This window comes from Ursus americanus, chromosome 1 (assembly GCF_024610735.1).
Source record: "Ursus americanus isolate L20-20 chromosome 1, mUrsAme1.1.p, whole genome shotgun sequence".
Lineage (NCBI taxonomy): Eukaryota > Metazoa > Chordata > Mammalia > Carnivora > Ursidae > Ursus > Ursus americanus.
In genome coordinates, this window is record NC_142127.1 from 1762473 (window position 1) to 1782865 (window position 20393).

The following is a 20393-nucleotide window of genomic DNA, read 5'->3' on the forward strand; positions in this document are numbered from 1 at the left end:
AATTTAAGGTTAGAAACCATTTTTTTTCTCAGAATTTTCAAGGCATTATTCTATTGCTTTCTGGTTTCTAGTATGTTGTTGAGCTGTCTAATGCATTCTATATATTAATTGCATGAAAATTGTTCTTCTTATTTTTTATAAGCTTTAGCACCTTTCTTCCAAATTTCTAAAATGTTGAACTTCTATTTTTAGCTATCATGAAGACCTTTTCAATTTGGAAACTCATGCCACTCAACTCTAGAAAACTTTATTGAATAATTTGATGATTTTCTCCACACTGTATTTTCTGTTCTTTCTGAAAATTCTGTTCTTAACTTGGACCTCCTGGATTAATTCTCTTATTTGCTTATCATTTTTTCCTGATAATGTTCGGGGTTCTTTTCTTTTTTTTTTTTAAGATTTTATTTATTTATTTAACAGAGTGAGAGACAGCCAGTGAGAGAGGGAACACAGGCAGGGCGAGTGGGAGAGGAAGCAGGCTCCCAGCGGAGGAGCCTGATGTGGGGCTCGATCCCAGGACTCTGGGATCACGCCCTGAGCCGAAGGCAGATGCTTAATGACTGAGCCACCCAGGTGCCCCTCAGGGTTCTTTTCTACTCTATGTATTCCTTCTAAAAACAGTGTCCTGTTCTTTCATGGACACAAATCCACCCCTATCTCTCTAGTAAAATTCACATATTTTTGTTAAGTTTTCTTCTCCTTGCATAGTCTATTTCATTCAAGTTGAGTTTGCTTTTTTTTTTCTTTCTGTTTTTCAGTTTATATATTTTGGTTCTGCCTTTCATATTGCATATTGTCTTCAAGTATCTTGAGATCCTTGATTAATAATGGCATAGAGAAAAGTGGATGGGTGCTCTCTGTGTCTAAGTCTTGCTATCTGTCCTATAAAGAATCTAACCTGAATATATCCTGCATTAAAACTTATTATCTGTATCCTTTGGGTTTTTTTTCTCCTGGGATAGTCAGATCCTGCAGAGAATGTTCTTCCACCACCTCCCTGGAGGGTAGGTAGAGGCTGGGCTGTTAATGTTGTAGGAACTCAGTAGTGACAAAGGCATGTAATCATTTTCATGGTCCCTGTTGTCTGTATCACACATAAACTCAGCTGTACCTACTGTCCAGCCCAGAGACCCTCTGTTTTATCCTCTCCAAATATTAAACCTCATGTTCCTGCCAGGGTTACAGGAGCACTTGCCCCATCTCAGACACTTGGGGAGGAGTTCTGGAAGTCTATATGCTTCTTAAATTGATTTGCAACCATTTCTCCTGGTTTTATAAATTTCCAAAGGCGCCTTATGCTGTGAATTCTTCAGCCTCTCAGAAATCCTAGTATATAAACTAGGTTGCTTTTTGATTTTTACTTCTGCCAGCGAAAAATTCAGTTTTCTCAGTTGAGCTACATCACTTGCCACTTACCATCTGCTTTCCAGCTCCCCAAATTTTTATTTTTGTCTTTGTGGGTTTATGCCTTTTTAAAATGTTTCTATTAAAGTTGAATATGAAAACAGATAATTGCATATAAGAGTAGATCTTAATCAATATTCAGAAAAAGAACACAATCATGTAACCAGTACCCACATCACAAAACAGAACATTTTCAGGAAACCAGAACACCCCTTTATGCTCCCTTCCAGTCTCAATTCCCCTCCCCACAGCAGTATCAACTATCCTGACTTCTAACAGTGTAGATGAGAGGTTGGTTTTTTTTTTTTCTGTTTTTGAACTTTATACAAATGGAATTACACAGTATGTATTCTTTCGTGTCTGGCTTCTTTCACTCAACATTTTGTTTGTGACATTAATCCATAATATAATATATAGAATACACACACACACACACACACACACACACACACACACATATATTCTCATTGCTGCACAGTTTTTCCACTGTCCAAAATGCCACGATTTATTTATCCACTTTTGATGGACCCTTGGTAGTTTCCAACTTGAGGGTTATTACAAACATAAATATTTTTGTACATGTTTTTGGTAAATATATGTGTGCTTTTCTGTTAGGTATATGCCCAAGAGTGGAGATGTTGTGTCATGAGATATGTATATATTCAGCTTTAGTAGATACCATCATATTATTTTCCAAATTGTCTTAATTTACAGTCCTACCAGCTGTGTATGAGAATTCTGGCTGTTGTAGTTTGTTATCAATAACTTTTTCACTGTAAACTTTCTGGTAGGTGTTTGTGCATTAAAAATTTTTCTTTTATTGTTGTTTTAGTAGAGATAGAAAAGGAAGTAGAGTTTTGTGTGTGTATATATGCTGCCATATTTTTTAAGATTTATACATTTATTTTTAGAGAGAGAGTGTGAGTGGGAGCAGGGATAGAGGGAGAGAATCTCAAACAGACTCCCTGCTGAGCGCAGAGCCCAACACAGGACTCAATTCCACAACCCATGAAATCATGACCTGAGCTGAAACCAAGAGTCCAACACTTAACCAACTGAGCCATTGAGGCACCCCTATGCTGCCATATTTAATGGATAACCAACCAAGGCTTTTGTTTTTTCTAAAACACCGATTGGATCATGTCTCTCACCATTACTATAAACCCTTCAGTGGTTCTCAGGAAAAATTTCAAATTTCTTTCCCTAGTCCTCAAGGCCCATCTTGAACTGTCTCAGGATCACTCCCCCACATCTTTTACACCTATACAGTTATATCCACATAGAACCACATATAATTTGCCTAACACATAGTGCTCACTCGAGGCATCTACGTAATTGCATTAACCATCAGTTTTTCTTACATTGCTTTTTCCAGCCTCCCTACCTAGGTAATTCCTCTGCCACCATCAAGTACTTTTCTTGAAGAACACCTTCCATCAGTGCCCATAAGGTATCATCCTCTGTATTCCCCCATCACCCGGTGATTTCCTTCTATCATGGAGCTATCATGCAATGATCACTTGCCTCTCTTCCCTCATGCCTTGGAGGCTCACTGAGAGGAAAAACTGTGTCTTATTTCATTGTGACAGCAACACACATCACAGTGCCCAGGACAGGACACTGAACAATGAACAAGTCCTTTAACTCATTCATTCATTCAATGATTCAACAAATTTCAACTTTATTCAACTTCAATAAGCACCAGACTCTTCTAAATGAGGGAATGCCATGGTGAAACAACAGGCAGAATCTCTGTTCTCAGAGGCTGACACTCCAGTGAGTGAGGCAGATAGTAAGCAAATGAACATGCACATAGATAAAAAGATGATGAGTATGCAGACAACTTCCTTATCTAGCTGTCCACCCTCCTCTGCCTGCCCTGCTCCAGTGACATGGACCTCCTCTGTCCATCTATCCCAGGGCCTGTGCTCTGGCTCCTCCTCTCCTGAAATGCTCCCCCCACCTCCCAAGATCTCTGTACAGCTGGATCCTTGTCATCATTCAGATCTCGGTTTAAATGCTACCTCTTCCAGAGGAACTTCCTTGACCACACAATTAGTCACTAGCACAGAATACTCTTTTAATTCTCTACATAAAACTTATAACTATGTGGTCTCTTTATTGTTAATATATTTGGATTTTTGTTTGTTTTCTATTTCCCCTAAATAGATTCTATGAGGAAAAGCTTTTTTTTTCTATTTTAACAGTTTGACTCCTTTTTTCCAGACAGTAGTACCTGACAAATAGCGGGAGCTCAATATATTTCTTAAATGAATGAATTGTAGGAAAATTAGAAAATTAAAAATTGAAGAATTTCAAAAAGGAAAATGTGGCATTCTTTTATGCAACCCAGCAATTACTTTTAGAGATTTACCCAAGGGAAATGAAAATAGGTCCACTAACATATTTTTATGTGAGTGATCATAGCAAGTTTATTTATAAGAGCCAAAATCAGAAACAGTCCAAATAGCCATCAAGAAGAAAATGATAAAAAAGTGTGCTATAACTAAGCAATGAAATACTACGTGGCAATAAAAAAAGAAGGAAGCTACTGAATGAAGCAAACAGATCACTGGTTTGATTGCCTAGGATGGGACATAATAGACTTTTGGAATGCTGGAAATGTTCTATATCTCAGTTGTATTTGTGGGTACACTGTGTGCACATTTGTCAATATTATTGCACTATACCCTTAAAATGGGTTCTTTTTAGTGACACAAAATATACCCCCCAAAATTTAATTAAATATTACTTTGAAAGGAAAATTTGAAAATCAGAGCATTTATCCCCTCCATTTCACCCTAGCTTTATCTAAAACTGTCCTTGCTCTGTTGTTGCCCCCCCCCCCCGAAAAGTCTCCACCAAGCATCCCTATGCTGTCTCCATCCAATGCATGCATCAGGAATTACGATTTTACTGTTGGGCTGGCTGAGGAGGCAGCTCTGGCCTTATCAATCTCCCAGGGTCCAATCTATCAATAGATTAAAGTCCACTACCTCAGCCAGGCATACCTGGGCCCCCACAGCTGACCCTGCCAGCCTTCCCAATGCCAACAACTCCAGTCCTTTGAAGCTCTGCCCTGCAGGCAGCTGTGTGGCTGAGGCAGATCACCCAACTCCCTGGTACTCTGAGTGTGATCTCCAGAACATGAGTATCTGCAATGCCTGGACACTTGTCACAAGAGATCAGGGTCCAGCCCTGCTCTAGAACTACTGATTCAAAATATTCATTATAATGTGATCCTCAGGTAACTTAGATAGATGTTAAAGTTTGAGAAGCACTGAGCTAACCTTTTTGAGCTTCCAATTTCTCCTTGCAAATGGTAATAATCATGCCTGCCTTTTCAGTTTCTAGGAGGATTAAATGAGTTAATGCCACAAGGCAGCTAGCTCAAGTGTTGTCAGTAGGATTCAATGAATGGCTCTCTCCTCCCTCCTGGTCCCCATGACCAGTAATTCCTGGTTAGCCTCAGGCCCACTACTGTGCCTGGCTATTAAAAATGTTTGGTGGCAAATCAGAATAGCCATACTGGATGGCTTGGTAGCAGACTTCACAGAGCAGGAAACATCACTGGAACCAGCAGAGCATGTGGCCCTTGGAGAGTGGGTTGTGCTTGTTATTTGTCAACATCTCATTGTACATTCCTTGGCCCACTGTGTGCTAATAATAGCAAATACATTTCCATATTAATAAAAATATGACATTTCCAATTGGGTCATTGTCCCCAATGTGTCACTTCTCTCTGAGGATGAAAATTAGATCTTGGTCCCTGAAACTTATCATTATTCATCTGTCTGCCAACACTAAGACAGACACACCTCAGATGGGATACAGCAATGTGTCAGATGAAGGAAAACATTCATACTTCCTCCTCTTCCTGTCTTCCCCAATTTCTCTTCCCCTTCTCCTCCCTTCCTTTTTATTCTTGTGTTTCATCTCCCTTCTCTCCCTGGGGAAATGGTTTCCAGTCTAGGCTGTTGTCATTAGCTCACAGGCAGTGTAAAGATCAGACCCCAGCTACTGGCCAGGGCCTCTGGGTGCATTCATTGTGCCAGGGCCTCCCCAATACTTACAAGCCCCCCAAGCCTCCTCTCTGGTCCTCAGTGTCCCTGCAGCCCAGAAAGCCTAAAGCACTGACAGAGCCAACACTGCTGGCATTTATTCCTACCGCTCCCAGAGCATTCCTGCACCACCTCCTTTGGGCTGGGTAATTCACTAGATAGTTTAGGCACAGTTTCTACTTAATCCTTAAAAGCAAAGCTTTGGGGCTACATAAAAAGATCCCCCCTATACAGGTGACATCCCAGGAAGAAGAGAGGTTAAGCGCTTGGCCCAAATGTACAAAGGTAGTTGGCAAGAGGTGGTTTGGTGCCTCACTCAGCTATGCCCCACTGCATTGGGCTGTCCAACCTGGAGCTCCAAGCTGAGAGCTGGGCTGTACCAGGCTGAGCAGATAAGCCTCTCTCCTCTTCCCACACCACAGCTTGCCTTTAGGTGGCCCCCAGTGTAAGTCTCCATGGAAATGGATGCTGGGTCTGGGCTGGGGAAGAGGGTGGGGTGGCAGTGCTGGTCCTGGAGATATGGGGCCTGTGGTAGGGGTGGGGATGCCCTGGGATGCTCATGGCTCCAACACCTCCCTCCCTTCCTAAGTATCTCAGGCTCTGCCTGGGCTATCATAGTGGCCCTGGTTGTCTGGGCCTCCAAAGAGCCATCTCCTAGCCAAGCCACATTGACAGAGTTCTGTCCCCTTGTGGAGTAAGGGTTAACACAAGACATGGCAGCTCTCCCCAGGAACATGGAGCCAGATGGAGCCCATAAGAGCAAGTTACTGCTTAGAAATCTAGCTTCGAATGAGTGTCGCCAGCACTCTGAGCAGTAATTGGCATTAAAAGAGGCTTGAAGCTGCAAACCAGTGATTTTCAATTGGTATAAAAAAAGTAATTGACATTAAGTGTTGTTTAGAGCAGCAAACTAGTGATTTGCAAATGACATTCAATAAGAAATCATTTATGTCTATTGATATTAAATAGGTGCCAGCACACAGAGAGCATAAGGGGCAGGGGGCAGGAGTGGGGAGGAGGTGGGAGCCCAGCGGGATCACAAAGGCTTAAGGGCGAACAGGCCTCACATTCAGCACTCCTTCCTTCCAGCCCTCAGATGCCCTGTAGGAGAAAGGATCTACCCAAGATCAGACTGCATTCCCTACAATACATTCCCCATAGCACAGTACAGCACGATCTCTTCTAGCCCTCTCTTGCTCCCTCCAGCTTCCTTCCAGCTGCATCAGATGACTTCCTTAAAGGAAAAAATGCTCTCACCCCTTACTCCTGCCCCACTCTGCACCTCTACCACCATTACCTTTGCTTGGGGGCTCATACACCACAGGTGGTGCCACCTTTTGGGTAACCAGACCTTGCTTGTGCACTCTGCTGCTCTCCACATCACCCCCCCTTGACTGTCTGGCACCCCCTCCAGTCAGTGACTGGAGAGCCACAGCACTGTGTGATGAGCCAGTGCACACCCTTTGGACATTCTGTTTGAGAATCCATTCAAGAAAGCAAGTGCTCTGCAAATGATCCAGAACAGAAGGACATGCTGGCAATGGTTAAAGGGGAGAGCCTGCCCCTACCCCTGAGTGGTGATGGGGCTGGTGCAGATGTCTGGGGTCCCCAAACCTCTGCACAAGCAGAGCAGGAGGCACCATGGCTGTCATCTGCTGCCTGCAGAGAGAAAGGCTAATGCCCCCTAACACTGCCAAGCAGCCCACTGCAGTGTTGACAAGGCTATTTATTCCTCATTATGGACAAGAATGAGCCTTGTAGTCCCCAGAGCTATCCTCTCAGGACACCTACTAGTGCTGGGGTGTACATGCATTTTGTAATGCCCAAATCTACAGCTTGCATGCATAATAACAGTCACAGGATAGATGGGGACTTACATGGCTTGCCCCAGTGCACATAAATTGAAAGAAGCACAGCAGGAGTGAAGCCTGGCTTTCTCTGACCCTGCAAAACCAGCATACTTTTCACCACAGCACAGCTCCTATTAAACTTGAGACCTGGTGAAGGGTCCTGTGTGACTTAGTCTGTTAACCCCTCCCTGGGGACCTGTGTAAGCCCTTCCTACCAGGCAACATCTGGATCAGGTTTGGAAAAGAGTGAGAAGTAGAGGACACATGTTGGGCAGCAATGTTGAGGAGAGTGAATGGACAGCACGGTTGGATTTTGTCCCCAGAATCAGGCAGGATGTCCAAATAAAGAATGGTGTCATTCCTGGAAAAAGAAAAGCATCACCAGAAATTTCCTTTTCTTCCTATGAACTTGATCTCCCTAAGTTTGGATCCATTAGAATTAGAGAAAAGGAAAATCAAAATCCCCTTGGTCCAGGGAAAAAGTGGAAAGAAGCCCTAGGTGAAATAAATTAAAAGCTTCATCTCCCTTTTCTTTCTTGTTAGGGGCACACATTACCTGAGCCTGGGTCAATAGGTAGCCATCATTGCCTCAGTTCCTACTTCCAGGCTAGAGACCCAGAAACCAGCAGGAGACTCCAACAGGGACCAACAAAGAGATGAAGTGCTTGAGCTGAGGTGAGAGCCCCAGGAGTGGAGAGCAGGGTCTGCACCAGATGCATCATGGAGGTCAGACTTGGAAACAGAATATGGGGGGAAAGAAAAGAATTTAGGAAAGAGGAGTTAGGAGGTAAAAAAATAAAGGGAAAGGAAAAGAGCCATCTTCCTCTAGGAAAGTCTGGAACTGCAGATAAAAAGTGTCCTCCATAATGTCCTTTATTATTTAAACCTCTTCCAAAAGTACCAAGTAATGCAACTGGAATAAAAATAAAGTGAGGGATATGTGTGTTGGGGTAAAAAAAAAAAAAGCAAAATTATTGCTGCTTGCAACTTTACGTGTTTTTATACTTGGAAAATCAAAGAAAATCTACCGAAAACCATACACAGTAAAAGACTTGACCTAAGATCATTGCTTAAAAAAAATAAACATATAAAATTTTTTGTAAAGCAAGTCTTTTTATAAACCAACCAGTTAGAAAACATGACAAACAGAAGTCATTCACAGCAGCAACCTAACCCATTCCATATCTAGAGATATATTAAAAGGACTTGAATACCTAAAATATACTGTGCTCACCTGTAAGAATATCATAACACTCTGTTAAGGGGCTAAAATCATCAGAAGAGATGGAAGAATTCACCTTTTTCCAGGGCTGGAAAACTGAATATTATAAACATTAACAAGTTTAATTAAAAAATGAAAACTTCTATGTGTATTTTTTGCTTAATTGCTTGTTTTTTTGAAGCTAGACAAAGTGATTCTAAATGTCATCTGGATAATCAGCATTAAAGAAAATACTGAAGAAAATTTCAGTTAGGATAACGATAGACTTGCCTAATCAGATAGTAAAACATTTTAGAAATAATAATAATAATAATAATAATAATCAATATGCTGTGGAGAAACATATATAAACAGGTCAATATAATAGTACAAGACCAAAAATATAGAGTAATTTATTATATAACAATTGTATTATTTCATATTAGGAGCCAAAGATAGGCCATTTAATACACAATGTTAGGAGTACTGAGTTATCATTTGTAAAATATAAAGTTGGAGCCCTACTTCAGTTATTTATTTCACCAACAGGAATCACAGATTTAAAATGAAAATAAAAATGGAAGAAGGCATGAGAAGGGAAGAGAAAGGAAAAAATAAAAGACTAGAGAAATACTAAAACTATATACGCTTCAATTTTGAATGTTGGAGTTGGGAATGTCTTCCTTAAAATGGCATCTAGGTATCACCCTGCACAAGCTCAAGCCCCAAGAAGATGTTTGACAGAGAGCACTCAGTTCCAGCCCAATTTCCCTTGCCTCGCTGGGTGGGCCTCTGGAAGGCTGACTTGATAGGCCTCGCATGTCATTCTGGGGAGTCTGGCCTTTAACTTGAGGTCCAGGGCCAGACATTGGTGAGGCTTTAGAGGTAATGAGCCATCCAGATTCAGGTTACTCTGATGTCTATATGGTGGGAAGTAAACCTTGGGTAAGGCCTTGCCACAGGTATCTCCAGGGACTATGTGTGTATGTTCTAGGATGAGAGGAGAGAGAGAGAGAGAAAGAGAGAGAGAGAGAGAGAGAATGAAACTGAGTTTACCCTAAGTTAGAGCAGAGAAGAAAATGATCCTAAAAATACTCAGACTTGTGAATGTGACAGGGCCTCTGAGGAAAGTATCATATTATGCCCTAAAATGACTGAACCCCAAGTTCAGAATCCCTAGCCCTGAACAAAAATTTTCTTGTTCTTTGCATGACAGGAAAACAGAGAACCACCACAATTCAAGGCGCTCCTCAAGTGTGACCAAAGGGCATATAGCTTATAACCACATGGCTGGAGGACTGCAGAGTAATCTCAACTGCACTCCATGACCTGGGAATATGCAGCCCCAGGAAAGACTGAGGTTGAATTTCCTGCCTTCCTGGTAGGAAAAGGACTGAACAGATTTGGATTTGAGTTAAAGCAAATGAAGAATTGTGACATCTCCTTCTGTATCCCAGAGATTGGGGGCACAATTCTTAGCTACAGTAGTTGCATCATATTTTTTTTTTAAGATTACATTTATTTTTGAGAGGTGAGGAGGAACAGAGGGAGAGGGAGAATCTCAAGCAGACTCCACACTGAGCATGGAGCCCAATGAAGGGCTGGATCTCAAAACCCAGAGATCATGACCTGAGCCAAAATCAATAATCAGACACTTAAACAACTGAGCCACCCAGGCACCCCAGTTGTATTATAATTTATTTGACCACTTTAGTATTGATATCTTTAGGTTGTCTCATTTTTCTCCATCAAAAATAATTATCTCATAACTTTATTCATGAATCTTTGCATTTCTGATTAATTCTTTAGTCAAAGTTCCTAGAAGTATAATTATTAGATCAAAGGCATGAACCCTAACCAGCAGGATTAAAAATTACTGGCCTCAGAGACTGCACTTCCGGGTTTGACGTGTGAGGAGCTCCATGAACCCACTTTCCAGTAAGAAAAAAAAAAAAACATTGCTGGTTAAAAAATTAATTAATTAATTAATTAATTAAATAAAAATAAAATAAATAAAAAATTAATGTTAAATCATTGGTAAGTGTTCCAAGGGCATACAGCAAGTGAAGAAATATTTATACAAGAAAATCTATGAAATCTCTGTAAAAACAACAAGAGTCTGTGACACCTGAGCCACAACCTGCTCTCTCCCTCTTTCTCTCCCAGCTCAGCCCAACAGAAGCTCCACTCTGAGTAGGTGTGGTCAAGGATATGGGGTTCTTTTTATCCCCAGCTACTGGTCAGAAATACATTATCTGTCTGTGTTGCAGAGCCTAAATTCAAGGCAAATGCATCCAAGAGAACAGGGGTTTACTCCCCACCCAGCCACCTTTGTAGGATAGAGGTTCTACCATAGGTGAAAGAGGCCAATATTAACAGTTCGCAATTGGCCTCTTCCTAGTTCACTTATAGGGAAGAGAGTCTATTTCTTACAGGAAATGAAAGCCAAGAAAACCAGAAGCCACAACTCCACCCCAGCACATGCATGTAAAACAGGGATGTCACTTTGAGAGAAGTGGGCTATTGTCCGACCCCCAGCTTTAAAGCAGTAGCAGGGGGAAAGACAGTCCAAAAGAACAGAGAGCTCTAAAGAGTCATTCAAAGGAACTTAGTTTATTTAAAGAACGTGGGGAAGTTCAAGCGTAAGGGTACTCTAAACAATGGAGATTTTAGTGATAAGCAATTAAGAGGAGTGTGGTAGCTCCACAAAACAACAAGATAAACTGTAGGCTAACTGGTTTACCAGAGAGAACCAGGAAAAGAGACAGCAAAGTGGGGTCAGAACAACCCTTAGATAAAAAAAAATAAATAGGAGAAAAGATGGCAAAGGAGTAGGGGACCCGTTTTTCAGCTGGTCCCCTGAGTCGAGCTGGATATCTACCAAACCATCCTGAACACCCACGAAATCAGCCTGAGATGCAGGAAGATACATATGGATCTCTACAAACAACCATCTCCAGCGTTGAGTACTGAAGTATGAAGTGGGGAGCTGTGAATCCACGCACAGATATCAGAAGAAACAGAAGGGGGAGGGAGCCACCATGCTCAGGCACCAGGAAGCAGTAACCACCTGCACTGGGGAGGCGCCGGACTCCCGGACCGGCACCCGTGAGAAAGCAGACTTAGACCATGAGCCTGGGAACGCACATGCAACCAGACTGAAAACCAGAGCTCCAGATCGCTCACTGGAACTGGAGTAAAACTGGAAGCTCGGGAGCATGCACAGGTCCAAACTGAAAACCGGAGGTCTGGAGTGCACACTCAAACTAGACTGAAACCAAGAGCTCAGGAGGGTGCACACGACCAGACTGAAAACTGGCACTCCGGAGCGCAAGCCAACCACACTGAAACAGGGAGATCTGGAGCGTGCGTGGGAACCGGGGGCGGCTGATGGTGTTAAAAGCACAAAGGACAGAGATGTGCTGGCCCTGGAAGTGAGGGCTGGGACACAGGCTGTGGGGCGCACAACCCAGGACCTGCAGGTTTTTTGGCAGCACCGACAGAAATAGAGTTGAAGTGGTCAAGAGAGCTCAGTGGAGAGCGGACTGTGATCTCTCTGTTCTGAGACAGAGGCCAGGATATGGCCACTGCTGCTCTGACTCTCAGAAGAGTCACAGAAAACTGCCAGGGAAAGCTGCCAGAGAACAAAAGCCGGGAAATACCAGTTCACATTGTGCCCAACCCCATAAGGGCGACTCTACCCAGACAAGGTTGCCTGGGTATGGGCGCGGCAGGCCTCTCCCCCAGATGGCATGCTGAAAAATCAAGACACACACATCCCTAAGGTCCCTATAAAACAAGTGGACACTTCCTGGGTCCTGGTCAATAATTTGGACTGTGGGCATCCCCACAATTTCTCCTCATCAGAATGATGAGGAGGAGAAACCCTCAGCAAAGAAAACACACAGAGACTGTGGCCTCTGACACAGAAATGATGGATACGGATATAAACAAATTGTCAGAAATGGAGTTCAGAGTAATAATGGTCAAGATGATGTGTAGGCTTGAAAAAAATATTAACGAGAATATTAACGAGAATATAGAATCTCTAAGGGCAGAAATGAGAGTGAATCTGGCAGAAATTAAAAATGCTATGTATGAATCGATTGCAGTCTAAACTAGATGCTCTGATGGCCAGGTAAATGAGGCAGAAGAACAAATTAGTGAACTGGAGGATGGGATGATAGAAGAGAAAGTTAAAAAAGAAACTTGGCTCAAAAAAATCCAATCTCAAGAATGTAGATTATGGGAGATTACTGACTCAATGAAATCTACCAATGTCAGAATCATCAGCATCCCCGAGAAGGTGGAGAAAGACAGAGGTCTAGAAGAGATATTTGAACAAATTGTAGCTGAGAACTTCCCTAATCTGGCAAAGGAAATAAGCACTCATGTCCAAGAGGCAGAGAGGACCCCTTCCAAAGTCAATGAGAGCAGACCTATACCGCATCACGTCATAGTGCAATTCACAAATATTAGATCGAAGTGGCCAGGGGGAAGAAAATCCTTATGTACAGAGGGAAAAATGTCAGAGTAATGTCAGACCTGTCTATAGAGACCTGGCAGGCTAGGAAGGGTTGGCAGGGTATTTTCAAAGCTCTATCTGAGAACAACATGCAGCCAAGGATCCCTTAACCAGCAAGGCTGTCACTCAGAATTGATGGAAACATAAGGACCTTCCAGGATTGGCAGAAACTGACAGAATCTGTAACCACCAAACCAGCCCTACATGAGATATTAAGGGGGGTTCTATAAAAGTAAAATGGACCCCAGAGTGATATAGAACAGAAATTTACAATCTATAGAAACAAAGACTTCACAGGCAATATGATATCATTAAAATCATATCTCTCAATAATTACTCTCAACGTGAATGGCCTAAATGCTCCCCACAAAATGCCACAGGGTTGCAGATTGGATAAAAAGACATGACCCATCCATTTGCTGTCTACAAGATACTCATTTTGAACCTAAAGATACATCCAGACTGAATGTGAAGGGATGGAAAAGCATTTTTCATGCCAATGGACCTCAAAAGAAAGCTGGGGTAGCAATTCTCATATCAGACAGATGAGATTTTAAACTAAAGACTGCAGTTAGAGATACAGAACGACCCTATATTATTCTTAAAGGATGTATCCAACAAGTGGATATGAAAATTATAAATATCTTTGCCCCCAACAGGGGAGCAGCAAGATACATAAGCTAACTCTTACCCAGAATAAAGAGACATATAGATAATAATGCATTAATAGTAAGGAACCTCAACACTCTCCTCTCAGCAGTAGATAGGTCACCTAAGCAGAAAATCAACAAAGAAACAAGAACTTTGAATGACATACTGGACCAGATGGACCTCATAGATATATACAGAACACCACACCCCAGAACAACAGAATACTCATTCTTTTCTAATGTTTTCTGTCACAAAACAGGTCTCAACTGATACCAAAAGACTGAGATTATTCTCTGCATATTCTCAGACCACAATGCTTTGAAACTGGGACTCAATCACAAGGAAAAATTTGGAGGAAACTTAAACACTTGGAAACTAAGAACCATCCTGCTCAAGAATGACTGGAAAACCAGGAAATTAAAAATCATTTTAAACAATTTATGGAGACCAACGAGAATGAAAATGCAGGGGTCCAAAACCTATGGGATACTGCAAAGGCTGTCCTAAGGGGGAAAATACATAGCCATCTAAGCCTCACTCAAAAGAATAGAAAAATCTAAAATGCAGTTTTTATACTCTCACCTCAAGAAGCTGGAGCTGGAACAGAAGAAGAGGTCTAACCCACGCACAAGAAGGCAGGTGATCAAGATTAGAGCAGATATCAATGAATTAGAAACCAGGAGCACAGTAGAGCAGATCAACAGAATGAGAAGCTGGTTCTTTGAAAGAATAAATAAGATCGATGAATCATTGGCCAGATTTATTCAAAAGAAGAGAGAAAGGACCCAAATTAATAAAATTAAGAATGAAAGGGGAGAGATCATGACCAACACCAATAAAATAGGAAGGATCATTAGAAACTTTTATCAACAGCTTTCTGCCAATACATTAAACAACGTGGAAGAAATGGATGCCTTCCTGGAAACCTATAAACTACCAAGACTGAAACAGGAAGAAATTGATTATATAAACATACCAATAAATTATGAAGAGATTGAAGCAATGATCAAAAACTTCCCCAAGGGGCGCCTGGGTGGCACAGCGGTTAAGCATCTGCCTTCAGCTCAGGGCGTGATCTCAGTGTTCTGGGATCGAGCCCCACATCAGGCTCTTCCACTATGAGCCTGCTTCTTCCTCTCCCACTCCCCCTGCTTGTGTTCCCTCTCTGGCTGGCTGTCTCTGTCTCTGTTGAATAAATAAATAAAATCTTAAAAAAAAAAAAAAAACTTCCCCAAAAACGAGAGTCCAGGGCCTGATGGACTCCCCAGGGAATTCTACCACACATTCAAAGAAGAAATAACACCTATTCTCCTGAAGCTGTTTCCAAAAATAGAAACAGAAGGAAAACTGCCAAACTCATTCTATGAGGCCTGTATTACCTTGATCCCCAAACCAGACAAAGACCCCATCAAAAAGGAGAATTACAGACTGATTTCCCTGATGAATATGGACGCCAAAATCCTCAAAAAGATGCTAGATAATAGAATCCAACAGTACACTAAAAGGATTATCCATCAAGACCAAGTGGGATTCATCCCTGGGATGCAAGGGTGGTTCAACATTTTCAAATCAATTAGTGTGATAGATCATATCAAGAACCATATGATCCTCTCAATAGATGCAGAAAAAGCATTTGACAAAATACAGCATCCTTTCCTGATGAAAACCCTTCAGAGTGTAGGGAGAGAGGGTACATTCCTCAATCTCATAAAAACCATCTATGAAAAGCCTACAGCAAATATCATTCTCAATGGAGAAAAGCTAGAAGTCTTTCCCTTAAGATCAGGAACACAACAAGGATGCCCACTCTCGCCACTATTATTCAACATAGTACTAGAAGTCCATGCAACAGCAATCAGACTACAAAAAGGGATAAAAGGTATCCAAATCAGCAAAGAAGAAGTCAAACTGACTCTCTTCGCAGATGACATGATACTCTATATGGAAAACCCAAAAGACTCCACCCCCAAACTACTAGAAGTTATAGAGCAATTCAGTAATGTGGCGGGATACAAAATCAATGCTCAGAAATCAGTTGCGTTTCTATAAACGAATAATGAGACTGAAGAAAGAGAAATTAGGGAATCAATTCCATTTACAATAGCACCAAAAATCATACGTTATCTCGGAATTAACTTAACCAGAGACGTAAATGATCTATATTCTGGAAACTATAAATCACTCTTGAAAGACATTGAAGAAGACAGAAAAAGATGGAAAAATATTCCATGCTCATGCAACAGAAGAATAAACATAGTTAAAATGTCTATGCTACCCAGTTATCTACACTTTCAATGCCATCCCGATCAAAATACCAATGACATTTTTCAAAGAAATGGAACAAACAGCCCTTAAATTTGTGTGGAACCAGAAAACACCCCGAATCACCAAGAATTGTTGAAAAGGAAAAACAAAGCTGGGGGCATCACAATGCCGGATTTCAAGTTGTACTACAAAGTTGTGATCACAAAGACAGCACTGTACTGGCACAAAAACAGACACATAGACCAATGGAACAGAATAAAGAACCCAGAAATGGACCCTCGGCTCTTTGGGCAAGTAATCTTTGATAAAGCAGGAAAAAACATCCAGTGGAAAAGAGACAGACTCTTCAATAAATGGTGCTACATGCAAAAGAATGAAACTTGACCACTCTCTCACAAAGATAAACTCCAAATGGTTGAAAGACCTCGATGTGAGACAGGAATCCATCAAAATCCTTGAGGCAGCAACCTCTACGACATCGGCCACAGCATCTTCTTTCATGACACATTTCCAAAGGCAAAGAGAAACAAAAGAAAAAATGAACTTGTGGGACTTCATCAAGATAAAAAGCTTCTGCGTAGCAAAGGAAACAGTCAACAAAACTTAGAGGCAGCCCACAGAATGGGAGAAGATTTTTGCAAATGACAGTACAGATAAAAGACTGGTATCCAAGATCTGTAAAGAACTTCTCAAACTCAATACATGAAAAACAAATGATCAAATCATAAAATGGGCAGAAGATATGAACAGACACTTTTCCAATGAAGACGTACAAATGGCTGACACATGAAAAAATGTTCAACATCATTACCCATCAGGGAAATTCAAATCAAAACCACCTTGAGATACAACCTTACACCAGTTAGAATGGCAAAAATGGACAAGGCAGGAAACAACAAATGTTGGAGAGTTTGTGGAGAAAGGGTTTCCCTCCTACATTGTTGGTAGGAATGCAAGTTGGTACAGCCACTTTGGAAAACAGTGTGGAGGTCCCTTAAAAAGTTAAAAATTGAGCTACCCTATGATGCAGCAATTGTACTACTGGGTTTTTACCCCAAAGATACAGATGTAGTGAAGAGAAGGGCCATATACACCCCAATGTTCATAGAAGCATTGTCCACAATTCCTAAATTGTGGAAGGAGCCGAGATGCCCTTCAACAGATGACTGGATTAAGAAGATGTGGTCCATATATACAATGGAATATTACTTAGCCATCAGAAAGAAGGATTACACAACATTTGCAGCAACATGGATGGGACTGGAGGGGATTATGCTAAGTGAAATAAGTCAAGCAGAGAAAGATAATTATCATGTGGTTTCACTCATTTATGGAACATAAGAAATAGGAAGATCAGTAGGAGAAGGAAGGGAAGAATGAAGGGGGGTGAACAGAAGGGGGAATGAACCACTAGAGACTGTGGGCTCTGGGAAACAAACTTAGGGCTTCAGAGGGGAGGGGAGTGGGGATTGGGATAGGCCAGTGGTGGGTATTAAGGAGGACACATATTGCATGGTGCATTGGGTGTTTTATGCAAATAATGAATCATGGAACACTACATCAGAAACTAAGGATATACTGTATGGTGACTAACATAACATAATAAAAAATTATTATTAAAAAAACATAAAAAAATAAAAAATAAATTAAGAAAAAAAAAGAACAACCCTTAAAGACTGGCTCAAAAAACTGTCCCAAAACACTAAGATGTCCGATTTAACAATGACTTCAATGTGGCTATTATAAATATGTTCAAAGGACTAAAAGAAATGACGGTTAAAGAAGTAAAGAAAGATATGATGACAGCACCTCATCAAATAGAAAATATCAATAAAAAGATAGAAATTTTTTTTAAAAGACCAAAAGAAAATTATGAAGTTAAAAGTAGAATAATAAGAACAAAATATTTATTAGATGTATATTTAATACCTCTAATATCAAAAGTATAATTAAACTGGCTGAAGAAAAAATCAGCAAGGGGTCCTGGATGGCTCAGTGGGTTAAGCATCTGCCTTCAGCTCAGGTCATGATCCCAGGTCCTGGGATTGAGCCCTGGGTCAGGCTCCCTGCTCAGTGGGGAGCCTGCTTCTCTCTCTCCCCACCCCTGCTCATGTTCTCTCTCACTATCTCTCTCTCTCTCTCAAATAAATACATAAAATCTTAAAAAAAGGAAGAATCAGCAAACTTGAACATAGATCAATTAGGATTATGAAATTCAAAGAACAGATGAAAAGGAATGAACAAAAATAGAAAAAACTTCAGAGAAATGTGGGACAACATTAAGCACACCAACATACACATAATGAGAATAACAAAGGTAGAAGAAAGAGAGAAAAGAACAACAAATGTTTGAAGGTATAGTGGTTGAAAACTTTCCAGATTTGAAGAAAATATTAATCTACCCATCCAAGAAGTTTAGAGAACTCCAAGTAGGATAAATTGAAAAAGATCCATACCCAGACACATCATAGAAAAAGGTGGAAATACAAAGGGAAAATCTTGAAAACAACAGGAGAAATACTCATCACTTAACATGGGAACCACAGTAAGATTAAAACCACATTGGGAACAGTTTTAAGATTAAGAACTGATCTATCAACAGAAATTATGGAAGCCAAAAGGCAGTGGGACACCATATAAAATGTAATACAAGAAAAAAAAAATTTTCAAGCACGAATCTTACATCTGGCAAAACTATCTCTCAAAAATGAAGGTAAAATAAAGACATTCCCAAATAAATAAAAACAGAGAAATTGTAGCTAACAAACCGACCACATTAGAAATACCAAAGGAAGTTCTGCATGTTGAAAGCAAGTGGTGATTTAAATGCACATAAAAAACAAAAAGCACTGTTAAATCATGTAATTATAAAAGACAGCATGAGTGTATGTCTCTTCTTTCTTCTACTAAATTATTTTTTTAAAAAATTGTACAAAAGGATATGTATATAATTAGATTGAGTCGATAACATATATAAATGAAATTATGCTTGAAAATAGCAGCACAAAGAAATAGGGTAGGAGCAAGGTTGTACTGGAGTAAGGAAAGAACATGAGATGGGAAGCTCAATCCACAGAAATAAAGAAAGAAAACCAGAAATGGTGGATAAGAAAGTTAATATAACCAAGTACAACTATATGCCTGCCCCCTTTACTTCTCTCAGCATGTTTAAAAGACTTAAAATTATATAAGTAATAAAAATGTATTTTTGACTTTATAACATATATTAAGGTAATATATAACAATAACAATAATGGCACAAAAGAGAGGAAGAGAATATATATATATATATATATATATATATATATATATATATATATATATATATATATATAAATCAGAAACAAAGGTACAAAGATGTTGTTTTAGGTGAGTTTACAATGTGTAAATATTAGTGCAACAAAACTGTCCAGTGACAGGTAATTAAAGAAATTTTAGTGAATCCCTACAGCAGAAGGTAATGAAGTTTTAATGATATACACTTATATGCAGAAGATACAGGTTTAAACTGACACCAAGATGTTCATAGTATGTTCATATCTTTGTTAAAGTATTTATACATGTGTATGTCCACAGAAATCTGGAAAGATTCATATTCAGTGGGAACTAGTTAACTATGGATAGTAGGACTAAGTGAAATAATTGTTTTACCTATGTGTTTGTTTCTTTCTACAATAAAAATGGGTTGATTGCCTAATTAAGACCAAAAAATAGATATAGATATATGGATAAGATTTGTATATCTGAGTTGAATAAGTTTTGATAAATCTGAAGTGAATTATATAAGATATATATGATTGCTCATAGGACAACCACATAGTGAAAATAAATTAAAGGAATTAGGATTTTACATTATAAAATATTCACTTAATACAAAGGACAGCAGTAAAGGAGGAATAGAAAAACCAGAAAGACATAAGACAGAAAATAAAAACAAAAAGATTTAAATCTTACTATATCAATAATAACAATAAATAATAAAATATACAATCAAATCACAGAGGTTTTGAAATTCGGCATATATACTCAGAATTAGCCAAACTACAAAGCTTGACAGAATACCCTGCCCTCACCCTGACACCAACTGCAAATTTGAGCGGTTGCCAAAACCACTCTCAGTTTTGATAATTCACAAGAAGGACTCATAAAACTCACTGAAAGCTATTATGCTCACAATTATGATTTATTACAGGGAAAGGATGCAGATTAAAAGCAGCCAAGAAAAAGACATATAGGACAGAATCTGAAAGTCCCAATGCAAAGCTTCTGGTTCCCTTTCTCTGTGGAGTCATAACAGGTTACTCTGCCAGCATCAACATGTAATAATATGTACAAACCATTGCCCACTGGGAAAGCTCAGTTGATCTCAGTTTCCAGAGATTTTATTGGGAGTTCATTATGTAGGCATCATTGACTTGCTGATTGCCCACATAACC